Source organism: Lagopus muta, chromosome 1, assembly GCF_023343835.1.
Source record: "Lagopus muta isolate bLagMut1 chromosome 1, bLagMut1 primary, whole genome shotgun sequence".
Lineage (NCBI taxonomy): Eukaryota > Metazoa > Chordata > Aves > Galliformes > Phasianidae > Lagopus > Lagopus muta.
The window spans coordinates 2,664,582-2,683,319 of record NC_064433.1 but is presented as its reverse complement, the minus strand read 5'-3'; the positions used below and the strand labels follow the sequence as shown (position 1 = coordinate 2,683,319).

Here is an 18,738-nt window from a genome sequence, read left to right as displayed (position 1 = left end):
GACAGCACTCTGGCAGTTCCTGCTCAAGTAACAGCGACAGTTTGTTTTAGCCATGAAATTGCCCCAGATCCCAGAGGAGGTGATTAAGGAAGATTGCAAGAATGGATTTCAAAGACAAAGCCCCACAGGACATAGAATCAGGCCCCACAGCCTCCACCTGGGTGCAAAGGAACAAACAGTGGCACTGGCTCTGAAAGAAATATTTTGTATAGGGAAAACCAGAGCTGGGCAGAGGACAATCTCTGTCCTCCCCATAGTCTGAGGCATCTCTTCTTTGTACTCCCTGCATCTCCTTCTCCAAGGGCTTCTCACTGAAATCACCATCATTATTTCTTACTATTGGATTAAGGCTCAGCAAATCTCATTTCTAAGAGATCCAAGCAGCCCTGCAGCCCAGCACATCAATCCAGGCTGCTCTGAGCAGTGCCCAGCCACAGCCTTACGACTGCACAGGGGCCTCTAATACTTCACTGCTTTTCCAATATCAGTTCCTCCCCATTTTATGAACCTAACATTCCCCAGTGGGCACAGTCTGCTGGCTGCAGTTTCTGGCATGGCAAGGGAGTAAAGACACAGCAGAGTATGATCTAACATCAGGACATATCATCATTATCAATGATGATAACCTACTTCTGCTTTTCCATTGATTTGGGTTACGTGATGTAACTGCACTGATCTCAGCAAAGACAGGGAAGGAGCTGGTGAACTCTCTTTCCTCCTAGTTCCCTGTTTTGCCATGTGTTTTCCGATAGAGTAATCCATTTAATTTGCCTAAAGCCTATTAGCAGGAGATCAATTTCTAATAAAATATGACATTTCAATAATCCTGTCTATCTACCAATTCAAGAGGCTTTTAGAAACACTAATTGAAAAAGCAAGGGGTGAGCTATCTCTTTCTTCTGCCTAACAGCCAGCAGTCTTCTCTCTTCTCTTGTACAGCTTTGAGGTGCTGCTTGAGTTGATCAAGTCGTTCCATCCAAGTACAGATCTGAAAGCACCTTCAGTCATACGGAGAGCAAGATCCTAACAAACCAAGTGTTTGGTCACAGCACTCATGTGTTCAATGCTGTCCAGATCCAAACGTGTCTGGATGGCAGCCACTGTCACCAGAGGCAATGCTAGGCAATCTGGAGAGGAGACCAACCTCAGAGTTCTGCTTCCTCTGCTTCCTGAGAAGACTCACTAGAGGTCACTGCTAGATGTTTAAGGGGCACTGAGTTACAATGGATCAAGCATGCAGTAATGCAGGATACACTGGAATGACCCTTCTGCTTTGTGCCAGAGGATCCTGCAAGCCAGGAGACCAACTCAAAGCAGATAGAAGTCCTTTATTTTTTTTTTTTTTTTTTTTTTTAAAATGGTCCACAGCAAGTGACTCCATGCCATTCCACTCTATTTCCCCACTAACATTTATAGCAAGAGAAACTCCCAGCCATAATGGATTTATGATCTAAATTAGACGTAAACAAAAGGCCAGACTTTTGTTCATGGTTTGGACAGCAACTAACACAGTAGGTTTATGATCACTGCTACCACTACCATAAAAATAATAATTACAGCCATAAGTGTGGCCAGCCAGGATATGCCTGGACTGCAGGGCTCACCTCAAATTGAAACAGCAATTGTTCAAGCTTCAGACCTGGACACAGGGGAAAGACAAAGAGGTGGCTGGGTCCTTTCTACCCTTCATCAGGGAGAGTATGTCAGGTGTGTGCAGCTTTTACATTCATGAGCCCACTGACAGATGACATCATTTTTGAAAGCATGGTTTACACACTATCCCCTGGCACTCCCTGATTGATAAATTAGACAGTCGTGAGCCACGTCCTAATCAATGCAAATCATTAGTTTGCAACAACACAAGGCAAGCTCGGCAGAGCTCGTTTTTCAAGGTAATGGTCTGCCAAGAGATTGGTGTTCAGCAACAAGCCCAGCCAGGCAACCTATTAGCAGGCTGCTGGCTCTCACCTATGGCATGGGGCTGAGGCCTCTACTCTCCAGTCTCCATACTGAGGACTTGGCTGTGATGCTACATGCAAGAGCCAGAGCCCTGCATCTATAATTCCTTCCCCTTCCTTTGCAGAAGGCATCACAACTTCTGGCCCTTGCTCTCCTGACAGCAGCCACCTCAGTCCCACATACCTGGAGTGCACGTGCTCTTGCTGATAGATGTTTCAGAAACACTCTTCACTTACCCCAACCCTGCAACCTAAAATAAAAGCCATTTGAGACTGAAAAAATCAGCTTTGCCCTCTATCCAGGGAAAACGAAGCAGGGAACAAAAGGCACTGGCCTGCAGAGATGTCCTAGAAAATGTCATGCTGACCCATAGTGCCATCTCTGAGATCTGATGCCTACATCAGGCATGCATTTGAGCAAACCAAGAGGACATTTAAACACTGTGGTCACATAGTTTGTACACAAGCCTTTATTGAGGCTCTTGCAAGTGCTGTCCATCTGGCAGCTTTGAGGAAAGGACACTACAGGTGGCGAAGACTTGCCATCATTGATGAGAGCAAAAAGAAGGGAGGAACACAGGACAATTCTGCTTGTTTCTCACAGGTATCTCCAAGGATCCCATAATATCCTTTGTGTCTGGATTATAAGCACTGCAAGATTTTAGTCACTCTAGGAACACAGCTCTCTTCATCCATTTTTCCTACCACTCTATCCAGCACCCCAGATTCTCTATTTGACATTACCAGAAGCCAAGCTCTGTGCTCATAGTGAGGGCCCTGCTCCTGAATGCTGGTATTTATGATCCCAATGAACCATCTCAAGAGCCATCCTGTTGTCACACTGTTCATGCACAGTATGATGGCGCTTTTGGATTATGCATTTGTCTCTCTGCAGCACATCTATGGCTACTTTACAGCTACGAAGTCATCTCCTCCACATAACAGCATCCCACAGAACACTCTGAAAGAGAATATGCTGCACTTGGTAGCTGTATCTTCTTGCATGTCAAAAAGTTATTCTAGTTTTCCAGCATGCCAGGAGTTCAGATATACATAAAGCCAACAGTCATGACATGAAGAGTACAAAAGCTCAGCTACTCCAGTTTGTCCAACACTGGTGGAATTTCATTATCAGCAACATTTTGGGAGGAGATGGCTAGCTTTAGACATTTACCCTGATACTGCCACCAGTGGCAGAATCATAGGATCATAAAATGGCTTGGGTTGGAAAGGACTTCAAAGGTCATCTAATTCCAACCCCTCTCTCATGGGCAGGGCTGCCAACTGTGCAGTCCTGGTTCTTCATACAAAAAAAATGTGAATAGATGCTCTCAGTTAGAGTGGATTTTGATTGATACAAGGGAGATAAAAAATGCAAAAAAAAGAAAGGAGTGTAAAAATGAAACTTCAACATAGAAGGACGTTCTTCGGGTGGCAACTTGCATGGCATACAACCCAAATTAGCTGATGACTCTGGTCAGCTCTTAAGCAGAAGTGAAACTACATATCAAAGCCCCTCACACAAGTAGCACTATCGGACTCAAGCTCTATAAGGTTTTGGGTCAGAACATATAAAAACAAAGTTGATCTGTGAATAGGACTGGCCAGAAACAAAGATATTCACACAGTATTGGCCTGGAGCACAAATCCTTACATGGGATTGCTCAGAAGCTGTGGTAGATAATCCTATGGGATGGTCTGAGGACAGATGGATGGCAACGTGGGCAGGACCTGGAATACAAGACCTTTATAAGTGTCTGCTCTTGGGGCTGAGAGCCCAGATGCCTCCCAGAGATGAGCTCATCTCACCATGCTGGGAATGCAGTGACCCAGGGGGTTGGGATTGCTGCGGGGGGGTACTGAGCAGCACCACAATGGGCCCTTTGACTGAAGCCAGACGGAGTGAGCTTTGAGACACCCACAGATCTTCATGACACTATGTCACTTGAGGAAGCCAGCTGCCCTTGGGCAATGAGAGGCATGCAAAGACCCAGGCATTCCATGGACACATGGGCAGGAGGGCACACAGCAGCCTACAGAGGCACAGCAGAGCATGCATCAACCCAGTAGCACACCATACATTGGAAACGCTCAAACAGGTTGCAGCACAAAGGTACCCAGTGACACGTGCACGTGGTGATGCTCATCCGCCTGGACTCAGGATGCACCCAACAATGTGCCATGGGGACTCAGTCATGACTGAGTGATTATGAGATGAGGTGAAGATGAACACAAGTGTGCTAAGTGCACTGTCACATACCTGCAGATTCTAGGGTTGGAACACACCTGAATAGCACAGAAATCCCCCCCCCCCGAAGGCACCCACTCTCTGTAGCAGACAACACAAGGATCTGATCTGAACACAGCCTTTAACACATGGTGGGTGGCACAGTGCCCTCTGTGGCTCCATGCATCAACCATAACTTTTAAGATGTGCAGCAGCATTTGCAATTTCCCTTTACAGTATAATAGAGGCAGACCTAAGAACCTGTTTGCTGAGGATTTGGGCATTTTCACCACTTCCTCTAAACAACTCAAATCCAAAATCATATCTCCGAGATTATACCTTTGGTCAAGTAAGGTTCTCTGGTCTTGCAATGATATTTGTTCCATGCACTGGTTCTGAATGGCTGCAGAGAAATGGAAAGATGGGCTATGAGCACATAAATAAAAACTGAGAAACGCAGGGTTTGGGGTTCTTTACTCATTCTTCTGTGACACAGAAGGCTTGTGTGGATGGATGGAGTGATGACTTGGGAACAATTCCTGTCAGCAGTTTGGAGAGGTGCTATCTCTGAATTATGTGGGGAAAAAGGGAACCTGAAGAATCCTCAGAAGGAAATCAGCCAGTCCAGCCTTTCTGTCAAGTGTTTTTTGTTGGTTAACATCCCTGGGGCTAAGGTCAAGATAATGAGGTCCCACGTATCTCTGGGCCCCAGACCCATTGATGGGGTTGTGCTCTGCAGAGGTTATTGTAATTCAATTGTTGGTTGTTTCAGCTCCTGGGCTTCTCAATGCCGAGGTGACCTATTAAGAACTTAACAGATAAAAAACATCCCTTGAAGCTTTTCTAACATTCATAATCTGTGTTTATCCACAGAAAGAAAAAAAAAAAAAAAATAGAGAGAAAGAGTGAAAGCTTATCATCCAATATTGCCTTAGATAAAAGGGAAAGCCCATCTGGGGACAAAGGTCCATGCTTATCCTTTCTCCCCTTTCGCACAAGCTGCCAGAAAAGTGACCCAACCCTATAGCAGCGGGCTGGGCCTATTCCCTTCATTTCCTATAGGCTACTCCTCCACTGAAGGCTGCTCTCATCTACCAACCCACCAACCCAACCCAACCCACCAACAGTCTATTTTCCCTTGTCTGAGGTCTGACCATAGGACATGTCTCTCCTTATACACATAACTTATTTCCAGCCATCCAGAAATGAATGAGCAGCATTAGTCCCAAATCCAATCCCTAGTTAGTCCTCACTCTCCTCTCAGCTAACCTCCAGCAAGACAAAAACTCCCTGAGCAGCCATCTCAGCTCAGCTGTGTCTCACTGAGCCCTCCTTCTTCCCAAGGCTTTCTCATCACTCATCATCCAGTCCTTCATTAGTGACTCAAAACCATTTTTTATAATTTCTGTCTTCCAAAGACCCCACTAATTTCTGCTCCTCTCCTACAGAAGCCATACATCACTTCACTGAAGTGATCTTCAATGTGCAGCAACAAACTCCAATGTTCCTAGTCACTACTGAATGGAAAGACAGCTACCCTTCTAAAATGCTACAGAAAAGACCACACCAAACAAACAAACGTGTTGCTCAGAGACGCAACAAATTCTCAGGTCTTCCTTCTCTGCATCCTTAGTGTTTCCAGAAAGAAATACCACCAATCATTGCTTGCAGTATCTTCCAAATGGACCTAAGCATTCTACACAGCATCTTGCCTCATCAAGCCAAAGGATCTCCAAAACATTCAGCTGAGTCCTACTGCTTTATCCTCACAGAATGCTCTCATGTCAGTCTGTGCTGATAACAGTGAATGTACTCTGTTCCTCTTCATCACCTTATTTGATTCCAGGGTTAGAAGATTAGGGCAATGTAGCAATCAGATGAAACAGTGTGATGGAAAAAGGTGTTTCACCAGGGGTGTAACGGCAGAGAGATCGACACAATAGAAAGGTGCTATGAAGAAAGGGAAGAAGACTGCTTACGCGTATCAGAAGATTCCAGGTTTGTAGGGGAAAGCTCCACCAAGAAGAAATCTCCAGAAAGAGATCCTGCCCTTAAATGAGCTCTAAGAGAGGTGCAGCCAGGCTCCAGCCCTTCTAGTCACACAGGTGCCTTCACCTGTGCTCCCAGGGCTGAGCTGGTCCTTTCCCCAGGTGCTCAATCAGTGGTCCAGGCCATGACTCAACAGTTCCCACACAGGCAAGGGACTGGAAAATTTGGAATCTTAAACCTCATCTTAAATATTTATTGACCGTATGACCATAGTGATGTCACCTGCCCTGTCAGTGCTTTAGTTTCTACGTGTTTCATTGAGCCACCTATGGATTTGATCATTTTAGGGGGATAGTTTCTATGCCTACAGGAAAAGTTATGTGGAAGTTCTTGAAGAGTAGATCATAAAAGATACTAAGTGACATGCACCACTGTACAGTCCTCAGCTCACAGGGTCACACAGGGGAAAACAGGTGATCATACGATCACACAACCGTGGCTCTCAGCACATTACTATTGACACCTCCAGAGACAGCTAGAGAGAGACAAAAATTGATTGGTATTGGAAATCTTCAAGGGGAAAGTATTGTGTAAGTCAAGTAATTGCTATCTCCGATAGCATAAGAACAGCATGTGTCTCCAGACCCTTAATCACAGGCGTTCCTTGTACATCAGTCAGATTAGACAAATGTGCATGCAAAGACTTCGACCGAATTATCTAAAACTAATAGACAAATTTTAAAATGATGACCAAGTAGGTATGCTTTTAACACAGTTAAATGGCAGCTTACATTACTATCAGTGCAAGGTCTCTGTGGACAAGGAGACACAAGGTGGTAACTTAGCTTTTGAGGAATACAGGGAGTGATTTTCTTCCAGCCAACCACACTCTGTGTTCTGTAGAGCATCAGCACAGGTCTGTGGGGATAAAGCTGCCCACCCTGTGGAGGAAATAAAGCTCTTCCTGTGCACTTAAAAGGATTATGAGTTCTGCTGGGAACTGCCCTAAAGGAGCTGTACACTGGGAACTGCCCTAAAGGAGCTGTACAGCACGGAGGGCAAGACACAAGGCACAATCAAGAGATTATTAAGAGAATCAGAGGGATTTAGCAGGCAATACTGACATATTATTCCACTTGGATGGAGGCAGGGGACTCCTGGGAGAGTAGGAAGGCTTGCTGAGCCATTCAGGTTGGGGGCTGCCTGCTAAGACAGGAATCGGATGCTACACAGAAGTGTTGGTCAGGTTGGGCTCCCCCATCAAAGGACTCAGAAGGCTTATCATGAGACCAAAATGTCTGAGTCTTATAAAGAACATCAACCAATAGTTTACAGGAGTAACTACTACATCACCGTTAAAGTTGGTGCTTCAATAGCAGAATTTGGGAAAAAGCATAGGAGTGCTTCTCAGAAAGGCTGGTCACACAGCTGGGTCTCAGGACTACAGGGAGCCCAAGCAGGGTCTTTCCCCACTGCCTTGAACACATCAAGCGAGGCAGGAGCATTCAGAAAGCTCAGCTGCACACTTGGTGATGGGAATGTGAGAGAAGAATACCTTGGCCGTGATCCTCTCTTATCTCCATAGCCCTCATCTACCTCCCATGGGCTTGGGAGAGACGGCAAGAGTGTGTCACTATAATGGGAGATGAGGGATCACTTTCCTCTGGGACCTCAAGGTAACCCTGGCAGTGAAACTCTACCCAAAGCAGTTTTGACATAAGGTCGCAGCACAAGACAAGGCAAGGTCAGGAGTTCAGCATCAATACAGCAAGTGCCAGTCATGACACAAAAGACCCTGGGATCAGATATACCTGCCAAGTGCTGCCTGGGAGGGAGGGTATTGAGATGCATAATTACTCCGGCTTTCATCTGTGCTGTTCTTCCCCTCTGTTCACATAGCTCTCCTGGCTTTGTCCTTTCACTCTGTACTGCTGGAAAAAGCTTCCAAATGCTGACTCCTTCCTTCCCTTTTATCAACCCTTTCACTCTCTCCTCTCTCAGCACAGTCTGGTAACTGAAAGGTCTACGAGCATAATCCTCCTTCACTGAAGCAATGGCCCAGCTTCAGCAGTCACTCCTAAGAGCAACCAGTGATCACCTCCAGCTTTGCATTGGAGTAACTCAACAAGGTTATCCCATGCAAGTGGAAGGAGGAACTATAGAGGAACCAATGTAGACTGGGGACTGTGAAAATCAGCACAGAATTGGTTGGGTTGGAAGGGACCTTAAGGACCATCAAGTTCCAAAGGACATGGTTGCCACCCATCAGATCAAGCTGCCCAGGGCACCATCCAATCTGGCCTTGAGCACCTCGATGGGGGCATCCACAGCTTCTCTGGGCAGCTGTGTCAGCACTTCAACAGGACCTCAAAACCTCCCAAGAGGGTGCAACTATTTTCCTTTAAACTACTTAGACACAACTGTCAGGTTGTGTTAGTGCTTTTTTTTTCACACTCTTAAGGGTATGGGGGGTTATTTAGTGAAATTCTAACTTGGGGATATAAAATATGCCAAACCCAGCACATTTCAAGGCAAACACTGATCTCCATCCAAACAATGGCTTGAAACATCTCAAACATTGAGAATTGGCATAGAAACAGCCTCTCTACCTTAATCACCGCTTGCTCACCCTGTCCCAAAACCTGGTCTCCTTTTGAGAAAAAACCTTCCCTGTTTTCAAGGTTTTGTTGTGGTGAAATTGGATCCATTTTATGAAATTGAGACAAAATACAGGAATGTCAGGTTTGGAGACCTTCATATACTCTTGGAGATACTTTGCAGAGCCCTTTTAAACCACTTTTTTTAAAACTACTTTTAAATAGTCGCTTAACCAATCCTCCTCACACCAAATCAAAGTTTTTCTTTGCCTGCAGTATATACCCGCACAAAAAAAAAAAAGAGGGCAAAAAAGATGTTGGGGATGGGCTGTCTATTATTTCTGGTCCCTTGCAGCCCCAAATACTCCTTTCTGGCCGAAGGTTCTCTGTGTGTGCAGCAGATGGCGCAGCTGCAGTAGCTGTCCCACTGCCACCCACTGTCCCCACATCAGCTTTGGGGCCCTCTGAAAGGACACCCCACCAAAGCCAGCATCCCCCTGTAATCGATAGGCTCATCCTGTCCTTTTTTGTTGTTGTTGTTTTTTGTCTAGGTCCATCACTGTGTGATTTTAGCACTCTCAGGGAAGTTTATACCGATGAAAGCAGGTCACGAGCTGTCCCAGAGAGGGGGGGGACACATCCATAGGGGATGCAGGAGGCATAACTCTGTCACAAAGAGATGGATGTGCCATAAAATCCCACATGAGGGCCTCCTGAGGTACTGGTATCATTGATAGCCCTGAACTCAGCCTGAGCCCCCCAGTTCCTTGGGACATTTAAAACGGGGAGAGACAAAAGACAGGAGACAAAATGGGCCACGGGGAGCAATCCTACATCAGTGCAGGTGCCTCATTTCCATGCTGGAAGGCAAAAGCCATGTTCCCCAGTGCAAGATTTGCCTCTGTGAGCAATGTCGGTCTGGGTGATGGAGACCAGAGCCCGAGCAGCTGCCCCAGGAGCAGCCTTTGGGCTCTCCGCATTCATCGGAGCAGACTGACTCCTCTCATCACAGCTCTAATGGTTCCCACTAGACTACTATTTCTGTCCAGGAGTGACAGAGGAAGGCAGTGTGCAGCCTTTATTTTTGGGACTCGGGGCTATCTTTGAAGGCTTTGTGGTTTAAAGGGACATGCTCTCTCTCTTCGTGACAATCGACTGTTTCTTCTCTCATCTTCAAAGCTAAAACTTATTCCCCTGCTAATTTTGTCCTGGGCCAACAACTTCTTCCCACCCATTTGTGTTTCAGAGCAGAGCAGAGACGAGTGTGCGTCTCCTTTTTTATTTTTGCTCCGTTTTTGTTCGGCTCTCTTGGAAGAGGAATAGATGGTTGTTTATAAATGGAAGAAACTCTTGTTTGTACACAGATCTCTTGGCAGTCGGGAAAGAAAACAAAGAGGGGAAAATATTATTCTGAGAGGAAACATCTTGGCAGTGGTGGCAAACAAACTACAAAAGGAGGGACACCAAGGAGGAGGAAGAGTTACAGAAGTTATTTGGGGGGGGGATTTGGCCATTTCTGTTTTCAATCACTTCTCCCCCATCCATCTCCTGGAGTGGGAACCCTTCGAAGCTGCTCGCCCTCAACCTATGGCCTTGGGAGCAGAAAAGGGACAGCCACAAGCAGGCTGCTGGCCAGCCAGCTGCCACCTTTGTCCCTGCAGTAGCACTAAAAAGCACAGCTGGGAACTGTCTGGGGAATCTATTTCCTTTTTGTTATTATCATTATTATTATTTATTCTTCCCAAGAACAGTCGCTTTTTTCTTTTTCCTGGAAGCACATTTTTTCAAACCCAAATTTGCCCAACCTTTCTGAGAAAGTCATTGCATTTCTTCCCGACAGCCACAGGGTGTCAGCAGCTATATGGAATGGGTCCCCTATAGGAATCCCGGCTCCTTCAGACGTCCCAGGGCAATGCCAGCCCTGATGGGACACAGCTCTAGGGTGCGTCACCCCGATATGCCCCACTTCTCCCCAAACCTACAACCTGCTTTCCAGGCTTTGCCCCAAACACCCATAACACTGGAACAGGATTTGAGCATATTAGTGTCAGCTCTTACCCAAAAACAAATCATGTGAGTTAGAAGAGATCCTTAAAAGTCATCTGGTTCAACTCTCCTGCCATAAACAGGAATACCTACAGCTCGATCAGACTGACAGAGCCCCTTCCAGCATGGCCTCGAGTGCCTCCAAGGATGAGGCAACAAAGAGAAATGATCCAAGATGATCCAGGTGACACATCCTGGCACAGTAGGACTTCTAGGGGCAGCTTGGGTCTGGGAGGAGGCGTCCCAGAGGTGACAGTGAGAGGGTCTAAATTTTCAAATTCCTATTTCTGAAGGTCAGAAGCCAACTTCTAGGAAATATTATCGAGCTGACTACTGTGGAATCACAGACAGCCCATTCAGACCCCAACACCATATTAATAATCTCAGAGGAGCATCTGGACATTGAGTGCTATGCCTGCTGCCAAATTCCCTCTGCTACTGCTCATGCCTTTTGTGTCCCAAGTGCCCTGTTAGTACAACAGGAATGGCATGATCTCCCTTTCTTGCAGTGACGTGGAAGAAGCCATTCAGATCTTACGCTTCTTACAACAGCCTGTTCTCATCTATTCTTCAAATCACAACAAAACGAGATGCCACTTCCAGCCCCAGACCAAAGCAGGATATTTTGGGATGTAAAGGCTGGAGGGAGGCAAACTAAACCAACCTGACAACAAATGGATAGGGATTGAGCAGCCCTACTCTGTCTGGCTCCAGAGATGTCTTCCTGTCATCAGCTACCTGCATGCCTTCCAGGCATGCATTCAGTGTGGAATTCATCTTGTTTAACATGGTCTTCCTGAAAATTAGACATCTCACCTACTGAGTCAGGCAAGTTTCCCCTCTAGTCAATGGAAAGAGACAGGTTTCACCACAGGGCTAATCGTGCCATCCTAAATAGGTGTCTCAGGCAGATGGAGTGAATTGCTTTCAGGAGATGCCAGTCTCTCTCCATTATCTATAAACGGCAACTCATTTCGATTCAGTGCTGATGGCTGACATTAGGTGAGACAAATTTCAGCCCGAGTGACTGTCTGGCATCTTTCACAGATGGGTCATTCACCCTTTCCTTGCTGTCCATGTGGAAAAAAAAAATGTGTAGATGGTTTATTACAGCAATGCTTAATTTTGAGGGTAATGTTCAACACGTCCTCCTAAAGGAGGTGGGTTGAAGAATTACATCTTGATCAGTTTCCCTCTTGAGATACTATGCTGTCACATACTTATAAAGCAACTCACACAGAGCAAGAAATATAGACCTAGAGCTGTTGATCATTCTAGTTTAGCAGAAAACAGGCCGCTGGGCATCTTGCAGGTCAGGACTGACACAACCTGTCATTTGTGCAGAGCTGACAATAGGAAACAAAGGAAAAACTACAATGGCTTTGCAACCACCATCCCTTTTGCATGCATGCATGTCTTGTCCTAGCTTGGAGGATCCCATGAACACACCGTTTCCTGATTATATCACAGTGTTGAAATTCAGCAAGGACTTAATGGTATATCAAGAGTAAAAATTGGGTTAGTCAACTAGGAAGAGTAATTACAGACAAAATGATGTGGAAGATATGCATTTAAACATAGAAGGCCGTTTCATAATACTCTGTACTCTCTAAAAACTGGCAAGTGCCATTTCAAAGGAATTCTATCTGGTTCCCTTTTGAATTCTCTCTCCCCACACTGGTTTTCCTTTGTCACTGCTCCTCTGGGTAGTTTCTGTTATTCCTACTGCTCATCCCTGACTTGTTGCTCCTCATTCAGTCCTCACATTTGGATTTCTGCCATCTCCTCTGTCCAACTACCTGCACCCACGGGGGCTGATGGAGGCAAATCACACCAGTTGTGTGGGTATCTCCACACATATACACTCTTTGGCAGGGGAGGATACCCCTCCTGGGATGGTTGGGAGTGAAGACGAGAAATAGATGAGGATCAGGACATGCAGATGAGCCATATTCCTCTGCAGAATCACCCTACGCAGCAGACTTAGAGGCTTTCAATCCCATTCAGGACATTGAATGGGAGGAGAGGCTTGTGGACAGTGAAAAGGATGAACTGATGATCATGTTGTCACCATATATTCAATACAGCTGGTGTCATGATGGTCATACCATCACCACATACTCCATAACAGTTTGATTTTTCCAATGCAACACTCAGCAATGAGTAAAGAACACCCTCCTGAACCTGACCAGCGCTGGGTTTCCCTCTCTCTCAACAACAAAAAAAAAGCCCCAAGTAAGGCACCCTCTGTCTTGGATGTCCCATCAAGTTCCTCCTGATGGAGATGATTTCAAGCATCATTGGCAAAAGTGATGAGTACCAGGCAGCAGGTCGCCTCCCGACATCTGCCACACACATTTCCTATCCTCTACAAGGGGCTTTTAAAGCAACCCTCTGCTGGGATGTTTGTACAAACATGTGTATTTACTGTGTCAACACACATTAGAGAGCAAACACATTAAAAGGAAAAGGAAACAGACTACGAGCTGAGGTCTTTCCAAACCTCGCTCCACCGCAGCTCTTCCCTGGGACCACAGGTTGATGGAGAAAGCTCTCATTCACAAAACCTCACCCCTCCTCTCCCCAGTTCGTGCCTGTCCTGACAACCACAAAGATCAAATCTCTGCGGTGGGCAAACAGCTCCAAGGAGGACACATGGCTGAAGATGGAAAATTGAAGTTTCTTATTGATACAAAGCTCCTTGGGGGTAATCTGGCTCAAATTAGGAACTACATCTGGGAGGAAGCAGGAAGCAGTGCGAGCGATAGAGCAGTGTGAGGGACAGTGGCATGAAGGGATTTGCAGCAACAAGCACATTCCTGGTTCAATTCTTAGTCCCATCAGCCCTACCCCAGGCAATTATTCCATGACACATGATCTCCAAGCAGGGGGCAAATTTGTACAGGCAGAACCAGCATTTAGCAAAATTCCATTTTTCCAAATTAGGTGAAGCATTTCTGAGATTAATTAATTCTTGCAATGCTTGGGCTGGGAAGAGCTGCACCAAGATGTACATAAAAAGATGTTTAAAGAAAAACTGTTCCTCGTGACTCGTCACACACTGGATCCAGCTGTTGCCTTCATTCAGTATTTCCTCTTCAGCCTGATGCATAACTGCATGTGTGTGTGTGCAGGAACATAAAGGCTAGACAGACAGAAGTAATTACAAAGCTACAGCCACCAAGCATTTGCCAGCTGTGCCACTGAAAAGCTTCACTCAGCCCATTCCATGGCACTGGTGGCAAAACTATGTGCTAAACTCCATCCCTCGTTAAGAAATTCCTCCAGTAAGGTGCTACAAAGCCTCCACAATGTGAAATTCATAGTACATAATGGTGCTTAACAGCACGCTTATACAGAGAGCAGGGACTCCCATTTGTAAGAGCACAAGTCCAGTGCAGCACTTTGCATTTCCTATGCAAAACTCCTTGTCAGTGGAAAGCCTGGTGGATGGGATAGGAGCAATGAAGAAACCTTAGAAGGAAAAATCAATGCTGAGTGATATGACTGACACTTCAAAGGATGCTTGTCACCCTGCAGTAGGAAACTCTGTATTGCTTGCAGGACCACACATAGGGGAGTACTCCCTGACCCAGAACCACCTGCTTGCATCAAACTCAAGTCACACTTGCCCATTGCCCTGCAGTTTGTGCTCAGGGGAGAGTCTCATTGCTCAGGACAGAGTCCTGGATGCCACAGGATGTCAGTGATGAGAGAGGAAAACTTTGTCATACAGAGGTGCAAGCAAGAGCTCACCTAGGTGCATCTCCAATAGTTGTTGCCTGTCTCTTATCTCTGGGAATTCAATGCCTATTTTCAAAGTGTTAGGACCAGGATATTTCCCTGAATGATTAGAACTTCAAAAACAAAATGATCAGGATAAATTGAAGGAATAGTTCAGAAAAAAAAAAAAGAAAAAGAAAGGAATAGAAAAGAGAAGTGGAAGGGGAAGGGGAGGGGGAAGGAGGAAAGGGTAAAAGGGGAAAGGGGAAAGGGGAAAGGGGAAAAAGGGAAAGGAAGAGGAAGAGGAAGAGGAAGAGGAAAAGGAAAAGGAAAAGGAAAAGGAAAAGGAAAAGGAAAAGGAAAAGGAAGAGGAAAAGGAAAAGGAAAAGGAAAAGGAAAAGGAAAAGGAAAAGGAAAAGGAAAAGGAAAAGGAAAAGGAAAAGGAAAAGGAAAAGGAAAAGGAAAAGGAAAAGGAAACTAAAGGCAGGACAAATGCTCTCAAGTTGGATAATAAAGAACGAAGAGGCAGACATAGAGAGCATGAACTCAGCAACACTGCAGGACAAGAGGCAAAGAGGTAAGCGTACATGATGTGCATAAGTTGACAGTGCTGGGCTGCTTGCTGGACAACTTGCAGCTCTAAGGAACAGCAGGTATAGAATCACAGAATCGTAGAACCATTAAGGCTGGAAAAGCCCACTGAGATCATCTAGTCCAACCCTCAACACATGTGACTTTGTGAGCCTGCCTGCCCCCTGGTACTGCTGAGACCATGAGTGGGGCAATTTGGTAAGGAGATAAAGGTAAAGATGACCACAAAGATGTGCTGGGCAAACTTCCAGGTTTCTCCCTGCCCTATTATCACTGTTTCTGCAGGCCCCTCCGTGCAAAGGGGAGGCTTTGGCTAGGGCTGGCTCTGCAGCTGCTGCTTTGGATGAGAAGAGTGACTCCCAACCCTGCTGAGCTGGCAGGGACCCAAGGTTTCCTCCCAGAAATGACAAAATCCCCGTTCCGCACCCCTGCAGTCTTCATTTAAATAGTGGATGGTGTTCAAATTAGCAGCCACCTGCACTGCAAGGGAGACACAGCACTCATGAGCGCATTTACCCACGTGCTGCACTCCCGGGTACACTGCACTACATCCCATCGCTCCAGGCACACATCCCATTTTTCTCAGTGCTACAGCAAAATAAAACATGCTTTAACTGATCTTTTCCTCATAGGTCATGGCAGATGGTCTCTTTGCTTTTCTGTGCATGCTGGGGGCAAACTTGGCAATGTTTAGGAGGATTGTGGGCAGTGTTATGACATCACACATGTGGGTTTGGTGTCACAAGTTTCTGCTTCAGTCTTGCCTATCTGCAGCCTACCTGATATGATTAAAAAGTGCCATGTCAACAAATGCCTATTCTCTGGAAGCATTCAAAGACAGGCTGGATAGGGCTCTGAGCAACTTGGCCTTGAGGGAGATATGCCTGCTTATAGCAAGGGAGTTGGAACTCAATGATCTTAAAGATCCCTTTCAACCCAAATCATTCTATGATTCCATGAAAGGGTCTTTGTTTGTGCCAGGGGATGTGAATTGCGTAGAGGATATGAGGGTGTGGAAAACAATTCCTAGAGTCCATTACAAATTGCAGCCTGCAATTGCCCTCTTTTCCACCAAGTACCAAGATAACACAAACAAGTGGAAGTGGCAACACCATCTTCAAAACCACACTTTTTGAGATGTCTGCCTCATCATTATGTGTTTCTTACCCAGGGATTGCATGACAATATCCTACAAACTATTTAACACCTTCCGACCCTCAAACAACACGTGGCAGCAACACAAGTCCTCCTAAGACACACTGAAAATACGATGACTCCACCTGAATGAAAGCGCCTTTCAGGTGCTTGACTTAAGGATGACCAACCTGGTTAACCATACAAGAGCCTTGGCATACAGTATACCCACCCTGACACAAGAATGTGCCAACCCTCACAGAACTCAAGAAGAAGGTAAGTAAATTAAATCTGAACACAGAGAATATGTTTTCTGTAGACTACTGGAATGGTTGGACTAAATGATCTTGTTAGTCTTTCCAACCTTAATGATTCTATGATTCTATGAATACAGCTCTGCTATTTTGCACTCCACACTGACCCCAGCCTGAAGTTTGCAGACCACAGATGAAGGAGGACTGCTGGGATCCATCCTCATACCTCTCTGATAATGGATTACAATAAGTTGGGTTCATTGTTAATAACTGTACAATTTACCTAACAAATTCAGAGCTTGTAGTACAGCTTCATTAATATGTTTAATTTATTGTTACATTTCCTTCAGGTCAATGGTTTGAGTGTCTGTCAGAGTTTAATCTCTGCAGTTATTATGAAGTGCTTGTTTCTTGTTAAAATGCAAAATGGAGTCAACCAAGGAGAGTTACAGATGACAAACCACCCAGAATAAATCTCTCTCCCAGGTGAGCTGAGGGGGGTGTGGAAGAAATGATGAATACTTCAGACAGAGATCGCACATGTCAGAAACAAGCAGAGCTCCACAGCCTATCCCCTTCGGGTGGTCAGAAGGCCGAAAACAAAACTAGTTAACCCTGAGCTCCTGTCCTGGAGGGATGTAGGTCTGAGCATGAAGACTTCAAGTCTTAGGAGTTCCTCATGCCATGTGGTCATCAAACACCTCAATGACAACACAAACGTGGAACACAGAACAGGAAGAAAGGCAAGTATACTTTGAATCTTAGAGCATCTTCCTGAACAAGTCTTTTTCCCTTCGCTGGGAGAAATGAGGTGACATCTTTACCCACCTGAAGGAATACCAGCACTTTGTTGAGATTGGAATTGTTCAGTCTGGAGAAGAGGAGGCTCAGGGAAGATCTCTACAACTCACTGAAGGGAGGTTGTAGCAAGGCAGGGGTCAGCCTCTTCTCCAGGTAACAGCCATAGGATGAGAGGGAATGGGCTCAAGTTGTGCCAGGAGAGGTTCAGGTTGGATATTAGGAAAAAATTTCTCTGAAAGAGTGATCAGGCACTGGAACAGGCTGACCAGGGTGGTGATGTAGTCATTGTCCCTGGAGGTGTTCAAGAAAGATGGAGATGTGGTACCAAGGGACATGATTCAATGGTGGGTTGATGGTCGGACTAGATAATGTTATCGGTCTTTTCTAACTTTAATGACTCTATGATTGCATGACCAACCATGTGTGTGGGAAAAAAAATAAAGAGTAGCAAAGAGAACATGAGTTTTGACCCTCAGTGCTTGGAGGTAGGATCGAGCTGGCCTGACTGTAGATGGGACACTGTACATGGCAGGCATGTAAAAAATCATCATTCAACTATGCTAAGTTTGTCCAAAACAAACTACAAGTCAGTAACTTTTCCTGTGTTACAAGCCATGCTGAATGGCCAAGTTGCACCTGCCCCAGTCCACCCTCAACAAGCCAGTCGTGCAGTCAACCACCCCTGCCCCACTTGTATGGTCCTCTTATTAGTCATCTTCCTTATGGATATTTCCTTTAGTCAGTGTATAAGGATACCATAATGCCTATCACCATGTAATTGCTCTCCCTTGGTGTAAAAAGGAGAATGTATTCAGATGAATGAGCTACATACCTGAGTACATACAAAATTAATGCATTTAGCCTACCACGAGTGTCAGCTGACATGCACTTTCTTTATAGAAAACAAAGGCGTCAGAGGTAAAGTAAATGATTTTGGTAAGGACAAATAAATGCATTCAGAACATGCTAGAGTTTCAACTGGTTTTGCTAGCTGAGGAAGACCAAACCACAGATTCCCACAGCTGGATAAGTGATGTGAATGAGGGTATTTCTGTGCTTGCTCTGTTCGTACACTTTATCCATAATTGTTAATGGTAACACCTAGAGACTGGATATGAGCACAGATGAGGGACCTCAAGTTCAACTACTATGGCCATTCCTAAGTTCCCATCTGCATGGAATTATAGGATCTTATAGTTAATGTAGCAATGGGGAATGGTTTACTTCTGAAAGCTAGCAATAGGGTGGCTGTTCCAGATGTTCCTTGCATAGATAAAACAAATAGCAGTGAGTGCATGTTAGGAAATTAGGACCAATCTTCATTGATCATTGGCAATCTTGACTGAGAAATACAGGAGATGATGTTATTAACCTTGAACATTAACAGCACGAATGTGGACACAGCCTAATCTTGCCAG

The 18,738-nt window shown here is 45.4% G+C and overlaps 1 protein-coding gene and 1 long non-coding RNA gene across 10 annotated transcripts in view; both read right to left on the bottom strand.

Annotated features, from left to right (window-relative positions):
• PLXNA4 (plexin A4) overlaps positions 1 to 18,738 on the bottom strand; it is a 446,249-nt gene that overhangs the window by 224,822 nt on the left and 202,689 nt on the right. The window lies entirely within an intron of this gene.
• LOC125688365 (uncharacterized) lies at positions 3,061 to 6,273 on the bottom strand. The gene is made up of 3 exons (XR_007374707.1): positions 6,165 to 6,273; positions 4,525 to 4,588; positions 3,061 to 3,689 (listed from the first exon to the last, which is right to left on the bottom strand). It is a non-coding gene; the product is annotated as an uncharacterized LOC125688365 (long non-coding RNA).